The following is a 10794-nucleotide window of genomic DNA, read 5'->3' on the forward strand; positions in this document are numbered from 1 at the left end:
CCATCACTTTTTTTTTTTTTAAATAAAATATAATTTTATCACCAAACATACTAACACTCTATATGCTATTTATATGTGAGTATTGCCCAAGTTTCAAATGTAGAGAGAATCCAAACTGGGCCATGCAGGGCACTCGCTTCTCATGTTTAATCATATTTTATTATTATTATTATTTCTGAATTATATGTCTCTTGTTCATCTTATAGTTGGTTTTTCATTTTCACCTTTTTCTTCTTTTCTTTATCTTCATCCTTAGTTGCTTACCCACCTAACACTCATCAACTTCAACGTCATAAGGATAATAATTAACATACATACATGCATCTCCACCACGTGTTGAGGTGACTTTGTTACATTATATTATTGCATTGAGGCCTCGTAATAAAATCTCTTTGATGCTGTTATTGGCCCATGGTTAAAATTGTAATTGCAACATTTTATGCAATGAAATATATCTTTGATATAAAAAAAATGTGCTCTATTATTGACTTGTCTAAAAGGCCACTTGGATTAAAATGATTGTAAAAAACGCCCACCTATTTAATTTGGTGAAAACTCGGGTACAGTCGACTTTACGTGACGTTGATAACTGACTCTCAACTATCAATTTCACGTGAAATCGACTGCACTGAGTTTTCACCATTTAATTTATCCAAAATTAATGACTTATAAAGTTATAATGCTACATATTTCGTTACAAAAAATTAGAGATATCGCATTAATTGTAAACCAGGGAAGGCACAGAAAGAAAGAGCACATGTTTCTCAGAAAACAATAATGGCAGATAAAGATTAAAGAGCATACCACACTGGCACAAGCAAAAGATTTCGATATGCAAGTTGCAAAATTAAAGACACTTGATAGAATTTAACTGCATGTCCTAATAATGGCACAAGAGAACTTACCTTAAGTACATATATAAATGTAAAGATTATTAGCATTGGATTACCATTTTGAGATTATTTTAAGCTAAAGCAGCAACAGGGCAACTCTCCTTTGGCATGTTATGTATGTGACCGTAGAAATACTTGAAGAATTAGTATATTATACTTATACATGCCAGTGAAGAGGTGCCCTATTGCTGATTTGCTTACTGATGATGAAGCAGTTGCCTCCTTCAGCTTTGAGCACACTATCTTTTTATACTGCAAGCTTTGCTTAGAACTCAGAACTCTGAAGGATGGAATAAACCAAACTAGTAAAAAGAGGTTTGGCATATGCTTGAATAGGACTGAGGCTTATGCTATGGATATCCACTCACAAATGCTATTTCCTTTCATCAGATCAGATTTGAATTTGATGCTCATAATATATAAATGATGATTCCTATCACCCAAGGGTCAGAGAACTTTATTATTGGTCCATTCAACCCCCATTTTGGAACCTCCTAATAATAATAATGATAATAAAGTTTAAAAGAACAGAAGTGGAGGGGGAGAAAAAAACTGAGGCAGCAAAAATTATGAGATCTTTAGTCATGTCATTGTTGATAAAGTGACATGGCCCCTTCATATACCATCTTTAATTTTCTTTTATGCTTGTGTTATTGCTTGCTTTTCATGTTTCTGTTTCTGTTTTTTTTTATTAGATTTTGGTAGGTAGACAATAGTTTTTGTGAATAATGTGAACAATGAACTCTAAAATTAGTTTAATAAAGTAAAAATACACTAACTCTAAGGCTATGTTTGGTTGAAAGGAAAAAAATAGAGAGGAAAAAAAGGAAAGGAAAGAAATTGAATGAATTTTTATTTTCTTTAGATGTGTTTGGATGAAAGGAAAATAAGAAGGAAAGAAATTATATAAAAAGACAATTTTATCCTTATATTATAAAATATATTAAAAAAAGTAAAGGGGTAATATTGGAAGTAAATAGAGAGAATTAATTTTCTCTCCATTGTTGGAGGAAAAGAAAATTGGTGGGTCCCACCAATATTTTTTTATCCCATTTTCTTTTCTCTCCCATTTCTCCCCTCAACCAAACAAAGGAAAATAACTATTTTCCTTTCAATTTCTTTCCTTTTCTTTTCCTTCCTCCCATTTTTACCTCAAACAAACACACCATAAATTACTGACATAAATCTTAAGGGGATCACTTAAATAAAGATGCTTATTTCATCTTTTATTAAAGATGTTTTTGTGTTGCGTTTTAATTAGTTTCTATATAATTTATTCGGTGTTCCTCATCACATATTATTAAATTTTTTAAAAGATTTTCTTTCCAAAAACAATAAAGTCCAATCTAAATATTTTTTTATTATTTTTGGAAAGAAAATATTTTAAAGAATTTAATAATATGTGATGAGTAACACTGAATAAATTATACAGAAACCAATTAAAATGCAACACAAAAACATCTTTAACAAAAGATAAAATAAGTATCTTTATTTGAATGTTCCCTAAATTTTAATATTAGGATAACTATCCGCACACTAAATGAATTAAACATGCGATATATTCATTGTTCACATTATTTAGTATTTTTATTGTCTACCTATACTGTTCTTTATTGATAATATACAAATAACACTTATTAATTAATTATTTATAAATATTTTTATTTTAATTACCTTTTATGTATAAGATTGCCTTGAAAAAACAGATTTCGCGCGTGGACCTGGGTATACCTTTTTATTATGTATTTTTTTAATGCATTTACAACTAGATAAGGCAACTCTAATTTCTTTTAATAATTTTCATCATGCATGTATGATTATTTCATGCCCTTTTATTATTATAGTTGTATACCATGCATGTGTATGTGGTTCAACAAACAAATCTCATAAACACATTATTGTTGTAAATTTATTAGTTTGTTATTTATTTAAACCCATGAACCATCTATAAAATCTCAAGTAGGAACGAAATTTGATGGTGTTGTTCTAATTGGAACAATTTAGCTTGATGTAGAGAACGAACGTTGTTCTCTTAGAATATTAGTTTCTGGTTGTTTATCTGTGTTGTTATTGTTAGCTTATTGAAACCAATAAATTGTGCATCATTACATTATTACTTTATTAGCTCATGACAAATTAAAAAACACTAATAAATTATAGGAAATAGTTGCATGCAGCTGGTTCAGATAGCTACGTGATTGTATTGTGCTGACACTATAGGTCATAGGAAGTTAGGAACTCAATAGTCAAGACTCAAGTCCAAATACTCTTTCTTTATAGAAGAAGCCAAGAAGCTAAGGAATGGAACAAGCGTCTTAGGTTGCATTCTTAGATAATGACTCAGCAGCTATGGTCAAGTACAGCTATGGTCAAGTACCTAAATTACTAACTCTGTTTTACTTTTGTGTTTAAAAAACTAACAATGTGTCACACATGTGCGTGCAATTATTAATGTTATTATTACCAGAAAAGTTTTTTTCTATATATAAAATACAATAAAATTAGACGTCAAAGTGTTTTTTAAACCAAATTTTTAAAAGTTAATAGTCAAAATTGTCCCTTAAAGATACGTCGATTTCCATTTTAGTCTTCGAAAGATAAAATTAATTAAAATCGTTCCCGAAAAATACACGACTTAGTTACGTGTCACGTTAAGTGCCACGTGGCATGATGACATGGTGAGTTAATGCCACGTGTCACAAGATGATTGGTTGATGTGTCAGGTCAGTGACACGTGGTTTCACGTGTCAGATCAGTGACCACGTGTCGCTTGACATGTAAAAAAGTTATTTATAATCAAAATAGTCCTTGAAAGTTCAGGCATAAGTTATTTTCATCTCTAAAATTTTGAAAATTAATCAAATTAGTCCTTATATACTTTTTCTTTTATTTTTTCTTGATAACATTAAATTTAAAATATTTTTTAATATAATAATAATTAAGCAACAAATTTTCAATATTTTGTAAAATTTGAAATTAAAGCAAAATTTGTGGATCTTCTTGAATTTTGACTTTTAATAACACTACCATTACATCCTATATGTAAGTAATATCGTAATGAAAAAAAAAAGATGTAGTAGAAAAAAAATAGTGATATAACTTTGTTTAGGTTAAAATTAATAAATTTTGATTTTGAGCATATAACTTTGTTTAGGTTAACAAATACATACATTTTAATTTTGATTATATATACATATATATATATATTCTAGCAAAATGTAATAATGTAAGAAAAAAAATTTAGAATAGAAAAGAATAAGAGAGATTTTGAGAAGAATTAAAGGAGAGAGATAATTTTATTGAAAAAAAAAATTAATAAACAAAAATACAATTACTAATTTTTTGTTTGTCAATTACATTTCTATTAAAATTAGTAGTATCAAAAAATATTTCAAATTTAATATTATCAAGAAAAAATAAAAAAAATTATATAAGGACTAATGTGATTAATTTTTAAAATTTTAGAGATGAAAATGACTTACGTCTGAACTTTCAAGGACTATTTTGATTATGAACCTTGCAGGACAATTCCTACCACTGACCATCTTCCTCTTACTCTTAATGCCACAAAAAGCTCTAAGTTGACCATCCGTCTCCAGTAGCCCATATTCATGTGGAATTAGAAAGCTAAGGGATATGAATTTTACCCACTTGAATGTTGTGAAGGATGATGGCAACTTAGGGGGAGGGGTCTCCAATAACTTTGGCAAGGTGATTTCTAGCTCCATTCCCTTGGGTTCTTCCTTGATAATTTCCACCTCTTTGCAAGCTTCTTCAATATCAACCTCTTCCTCTTGGTGGCTTTCTTCCAATTCAATCTCTTCTTCATTGTTCTCCAAGGGCATGGGAGGTTGTGCTTCTTCTTCTTTAATTTTCATGTCAAGTCCAATGGGAGAGGATTCAATTGTAGATAAGAATTCATCAATGATTGAATCCATCTCTTGATCATCCTCTTCAAAGTCTTCAACCATGATATGCCTTGGAGGTTGTACACCCTCCTCAACATCAATTTCAGACGTCTTTGAAGGAGGCTCTATAACTTGACTTCCCCATGGAGGTTCAGCATCTCCTAAGTCTCCAACCAATTCTTCTTCTTTGATAATTACAGCTTCCTCCACTTGTTCCAGTACAAAGTCATGCTCCGTACTGTCCACTGGAGTTTCTAATATCTCCTTCATGCTACGTTCTTCATTAGATTGCCCACATAAAGCCATGGGGTTCCTTGAGTGTTCGAACGTCGGGAAGGTAATCGATTTATCGCTTGATTTAATTGGTGAAGGGTTGCAAGAAATTTTTTCACTGTTTCCTTGAGACGCTCCTGTAATTCTTGGGTCGATGGATATGGACATGGTGTATATGGAGGTGGTGGTTCTTGGGAGTAATTGGGTTGGAATTGGGGTGGTTCTATATATGGTTCATATGGTTCATAAGGTGGTTGGTATGGTAGATGAGGGTTATGGTCATATGGAGGTGAATGGTGGAAAGGGACTTGTGAGTATGGTGGTCCAAAGTCATGTTGAGGAAAGGGTTCATAGGCATATGGTGGTGGTTGTTGATAATCAAAAGAGCGCTCACCATAGCCATTGTCTTGATATGCATCACAGAACAGTTGTTGATAGTCTATTGGAGGTGGATATTGCCATGAGGGTTGATCAAATCCTTGTGGCTCCTCCCATCTTTGATTGTTCCAACCTTGATGCCTGTTCTCATTATAATTTCCTCTTCCTGCAACATAATTGTAACCAGACTCATAGTCAAAGGGGTGAGAGTTCATAGTAGTAAGAGAAAATAAAAACAAAAACTAACAAAAAGAAAATATTTTGAAAAAGGTATGATTTTTTTGAAAAAGAAAAAGATAAGATATGACTTTTGAAAAAGATTTGAATTTTGAAAAATAAGATAAAAATTTTAAAATTTGAAATATTTTTTTTTTCAAAAATATTTACAATAACCAATAATAAGGCACACGTTTGCAATTCCTCGGCAACGGCGCCATTTTGAAGAACTGAAGATTTATGGTTTAGAAGTTATAGTAAATTCTCGTTGCAAGTATAGTTACTAAACCAAGCAATCAACCTTTCTTACAAAAGTTTTGGTTGTCACAAGTAACAAACCCCTTTAAAATTGATAAGCGAGTATTTAAACCTCGGGTCGTCTTCTCAAGGAATTGCAGGGAGGTATGTTCTTATTATTGGTTATGAGTCTTGTAAATTGGGGGTTTTGGAAGTAAGGAACAAGTAATTTAAATGACAAGTCGTTAAAATAATAAATAACAAAGCTCTTGGCAAGGTATAAGAATTGGAAGTCCTATCCTGGTTATCCTTATCAATTGTGATGAGAATTTAATTTTTCTCCCACTTTGTTAACCTCTAACTATGAAGGTAAGTTAAGTGGATGAATTAATTTTGATTCCTCAGGTCCTAGTCTTTCCTTGGGGAAAGCTAGAGTTATTGAAACTCGAATTAATTCTTGAAGAATTTCAATTTTCAATCAACAATGAGTTTGACAACTCAAGAGTTACCAATTAATCAACCAAAGTCAAGAATGTAGAAAGCTAAATAAAAATCATATATCTGAAAATACCTCAAATTGCATTAATAAAAGAAAATCAATCAAAACATAAAGAGTTCATAAACCAAATTGAGAAAATAAAAGGAACATTGAACTTGTGCTGAAGCAGATGAAATTCCTAATCCTTTAAGAGGAATCCTAATCCTAAATCCTAAGAGAGAGGAGAGTGCCTCTCTCCCTAAAAACTACATCTAAAACTAAAATTATGAATTATGAGCTTATTGTATGTTGTTTCATGAATGGATGCATTCTCTCACTTTATAGCCTCTAATATGTATTTTTCGGGCCGAAAACTGGGTCAAAAACAACCCAGAAATCGCCTCCAGCGTATTCTGGCACGTACAGGTTGCGGGAAGGTGACGCGGAGGCGTCGTCCACGCGTTAGCGTGGATTGCGTTCCTGCAAGGTCACGCATCCGCGTGATCCACGCGTTTGCATCGCCTGGCGTCGAGGCAGTTATGACAAATTATATATCAAATCGAAGCCCCAGACGTTAGCTTTCCAACGCAACTGAAACCGCATCATTTGGACCTCTGTAGCTAAAGTTATAGCTGTTTGAGTGCGAAGAGATCAGGCTGGACAGCTTAGCAATTTCTCCAACTTATTGTATTTCTTCCACTTTTGCATGCTTCCTTTCCATCCTCTGAGCCATTCCTGTCCTGTAATCTCTGAAATCACTTAACACACATATCAATGCATCTAATGGTAATAAGAGAGGATTAAACATAGGGAACTTAAGGCCAAAGAAGCATGTTTTCAATCAAAGCACATAATTAGGAAGGCAAATGTAAAACCATGCAAATAGTATGAATAAGTGGGTAAAGAGTTGATAAAAATCACTCAATTGAGCACAAGATAAACCATGAAATAGTAGTTTATCAACCTCCCCACACTTAAACATTAGCATGTCCTCATGCTAAGCTCAAGAGAAACTATAAAGATGAAGAGGAATGGTAAGATGTATGAAATGCAACCTATCTATATGAATGCAACTATATGCAGAATATTTCTACCTACTTAGTTAAAAGTAAATAAGTTCTCCAAGACAAATATGAATCAAATTCCACTAATTCAAATCATACAGTGAAAACAAGTAAACTTGTAAGAAGATAGCTCATGAAAGCAGGGAACATAGAATCAAGCATTGAACCCTCACTGGTAGTGTATATGCACTCTAATATCTTAAGTGTATAGGGTAATTCACTCTACTCTTCTCTAATCATGCTTTCTAAACTTTGTTCTTCATCTAACCAATCAACAAATATTTAATGTACCAATGCAAACATCATGAGGTCTTTTCAAGATTGTAATGGGGCTAAGGTAAAGGTAAGGGTACTAAGGGTATATATATATGGCCAAGTGAGCTTTATAAAGTGAATCCTTGATTAGTCTAAGATCTCACATAACATATACATACTTTATATAATTTTAAAATACTTTACCTAACTACCCAAATTTTTTCCACTTTTGTATTACATGCTCAAGTATCAAACTTATTTTTGAATTTTGTCCCATGTGCATTGATTCTTTTTATTTTGTATTTGGGGTAATATTATTTTTCTTCTCTTTTCCTTTCTTCTCTTTTTTTTTTGTATCCCCTTATTTAATTACTTAATATTTTTTTTTCAATGCACATGGTAATTTAATTATTTTGATTTCACATGAGCATGCTTCCCAAATTTTCAAATAACTTATTCAATTTAATTCCTTACTTTTTCATATTATCCCATGTTCCCATAAAATTTTTCACACTTAAATTATACACAATATCTATCTTAAGCTAACCAAGAATTCAACTTGAGATTTTTATTTTATTTTTCTGCTTAAGGCTAGTAATGTAGTTATGAAATAGAAAGGGGTTAAAAAGTTCAAAGTGGCTAACAAGGTTGATGTAAAAGGTAGGCTTATTTGGGATAAGTGAGCTAATAACAAATAATGGCCTCAATCATATGCAAGCATGTGAATACACTAAATAATTGACATATAGACCGAAACAAAGTGAAGATTGCAATCATAGAGAAGAAAACACACAAGAATAAAAATTTATGGTTAAATAATGTAACCATATAAATAAGCTCAAAATCTCACAGGTTGTGTGTTCTTTGGCTCAAAAACCATGTTCCAATTACAACTTCAAACAAATTTAACACAATTTTTTTTCATGTCACTGATCTGCCACATGGCATGTCATGTGTCACTGATCTGACACGTCAATCAATCATCTTGTGATACATGGCATTAACCCACCACGCCATCATTCAACTGATGGAAGGACTAACGTGACCAAGTCTTTTAGGGATGATTTCGATTAATTTTGTCTTTTGAGAATCAAAATGGAGATCGAAATATCTTTCGAGAACAATTTCGACTATTAACTCAATTTTTTAATTAAATCATCCCACGTTTTTTTCGTACGTGGTTGCTGTTTTTTATTCTTCTTTTTATTTTTATTTTTTTCTTTTTCTTTCCTCGTCTTCCTCCTTTGTTATTGTTGTCTTCCTTTTTTTTTCTTTTAACGTAGTTGCTGTTTTCTTTATTGTTGTCGTTGCTGTCGCCACTATTATAAAAAAAATTGTTATAGTATGAAAAAGGAAAAATTCAAGCCCATGTTGGGTCTTTTATGCTTCAAAAGTGACAATAAAAAAAAGAATTTACTCCTACATACTAAAAAAATTGCTATAATTAAATATATATTAGAAAAAATTCATACCCTTTCATGGCGGCCTGGAAGACTATTTGGACAGCTCTCTCCATGTTAATGATATCCATAAGCTCGAGGAAAATAAATAAAAGAATTATTATTTTTAAAAATAAATTATTTTAACTTCAATTTTTGGAATGTATTTTGTTGTACCTGGACAAACTTTATCCAAATTATCTTCAAAACCTCACTAAGAACGAAACTCAAATTTTTAAATCGTTATTATCATCGTCTGCAAGAGTACATAAGAGTACATAAGAATATACAAAAGTATAAAGACAACAAATATAACTTCTTTAACATCGCCGGCGGTAATGACAACCATTATTTAACAATGATTTTTTTCTATTGTAAATTAAAAAAACCATTATTTCTAAAAAAATACAACTTATTCCTGTGTACTCCTATATACTCTAGAGACAATAACAATTGTTATTATCCATTGTGATTCAACTAATTATTTTTGAAAATTCGAAATGAAGTCCATTGCTAAAATTAAAAAAAAAAAAACAGTATCCTAATATTTGAATTTTTTTTGAAAATAATATTTTTTTTCCAAAGACTGGATGTTGCAAAGATAATGACGTCTGGTTTCAGTGAGATGGTCTAGGCCTCAGGATCTGACCTCACAAGAGGCTTGGTTATTGGTGGGTTAACCTGAAACTCGGAGTCTTAAGGCACAGCGAACTCTCCCATTTTTAGATACAAGTCTTCAACCGAAAGTGTTGTCTAATCAATATTTACTAAAGTTTAGTATTATAAAAAAATTATACAATTCTACTTTTATAATATAAATTAGTGTTTATCTCGATCAATCCTTTAATGCTATATTAAAGAGTATTTTTGCCGTACTCTTCTCTGTGCAGTAACAAAAAGGATACTCAGAAAAATACCATTCTCTCTTAACGTCCATTGAAAAACAACAAAAGAAAACAATAGAACTACTGAATATTTCATATGACACCAGTGACAACTAAGGAAGTGATATACTCGTACATATTTGGGCTAAATCACATCAATATCGGAGTCATTTGTTCACATTGAATTTAGGTGCGATGAAACAATAGTTTGGAAATAAAGAGGAGCCATGCATGCAACAAAGAACTACAAGATTGGATGATTTGTGGAGTACCATGGAGTACCATACCCTATGACTAATAAACATAAATCATTATATTGCTTTATTGCATTGGAGGTATGGCATATGGTATGGAATATATGGATATCCGTCCTATTCTCACCTTCCAATTATAACTGCCATTGGCTAATGATCTCTCTTTTTCTTGTGTCCTTAATAATATTTATTCTTTTATCATATATGAATTTGTGGCAGAAAGGGAATTGTAATGCATAGAGGCTAGAGCTAAGATTGTCAAAATTGGGACATAGAATGAAGCTTGGCTAATAATGGCGTTATTGCCTTATTAGAGAAAATTAAAGCAGCTCGATAAATTATAGCTTATTAATGCATATAAAATGAAGGCACACACTAAAATGCTTAAGCTAAGACTAGTAATTTTAATTTATATTAATCAACAATTTTAGTCATCATTACTATTAATCAGGTTACTTAATTTAAATTTTGATTAAAATTGCTCTTTTTCTAATGTGAATGAAAATTTTTTCTAA

This window comes from Arachis ipaensis, chromosome B09, assembly GCF_000816755.2.
Source record: "Arachis ipaensis cultivar K30076 chromosome B09, Araip1.1, whole genome shotgun sequence".
Lineage (NCBI taxonomy): Eukaryota > Viridiplantae > Streptophyta > Magnoliopsida > Fabales > Fabaceae > Arachis > Arachis ipaensis.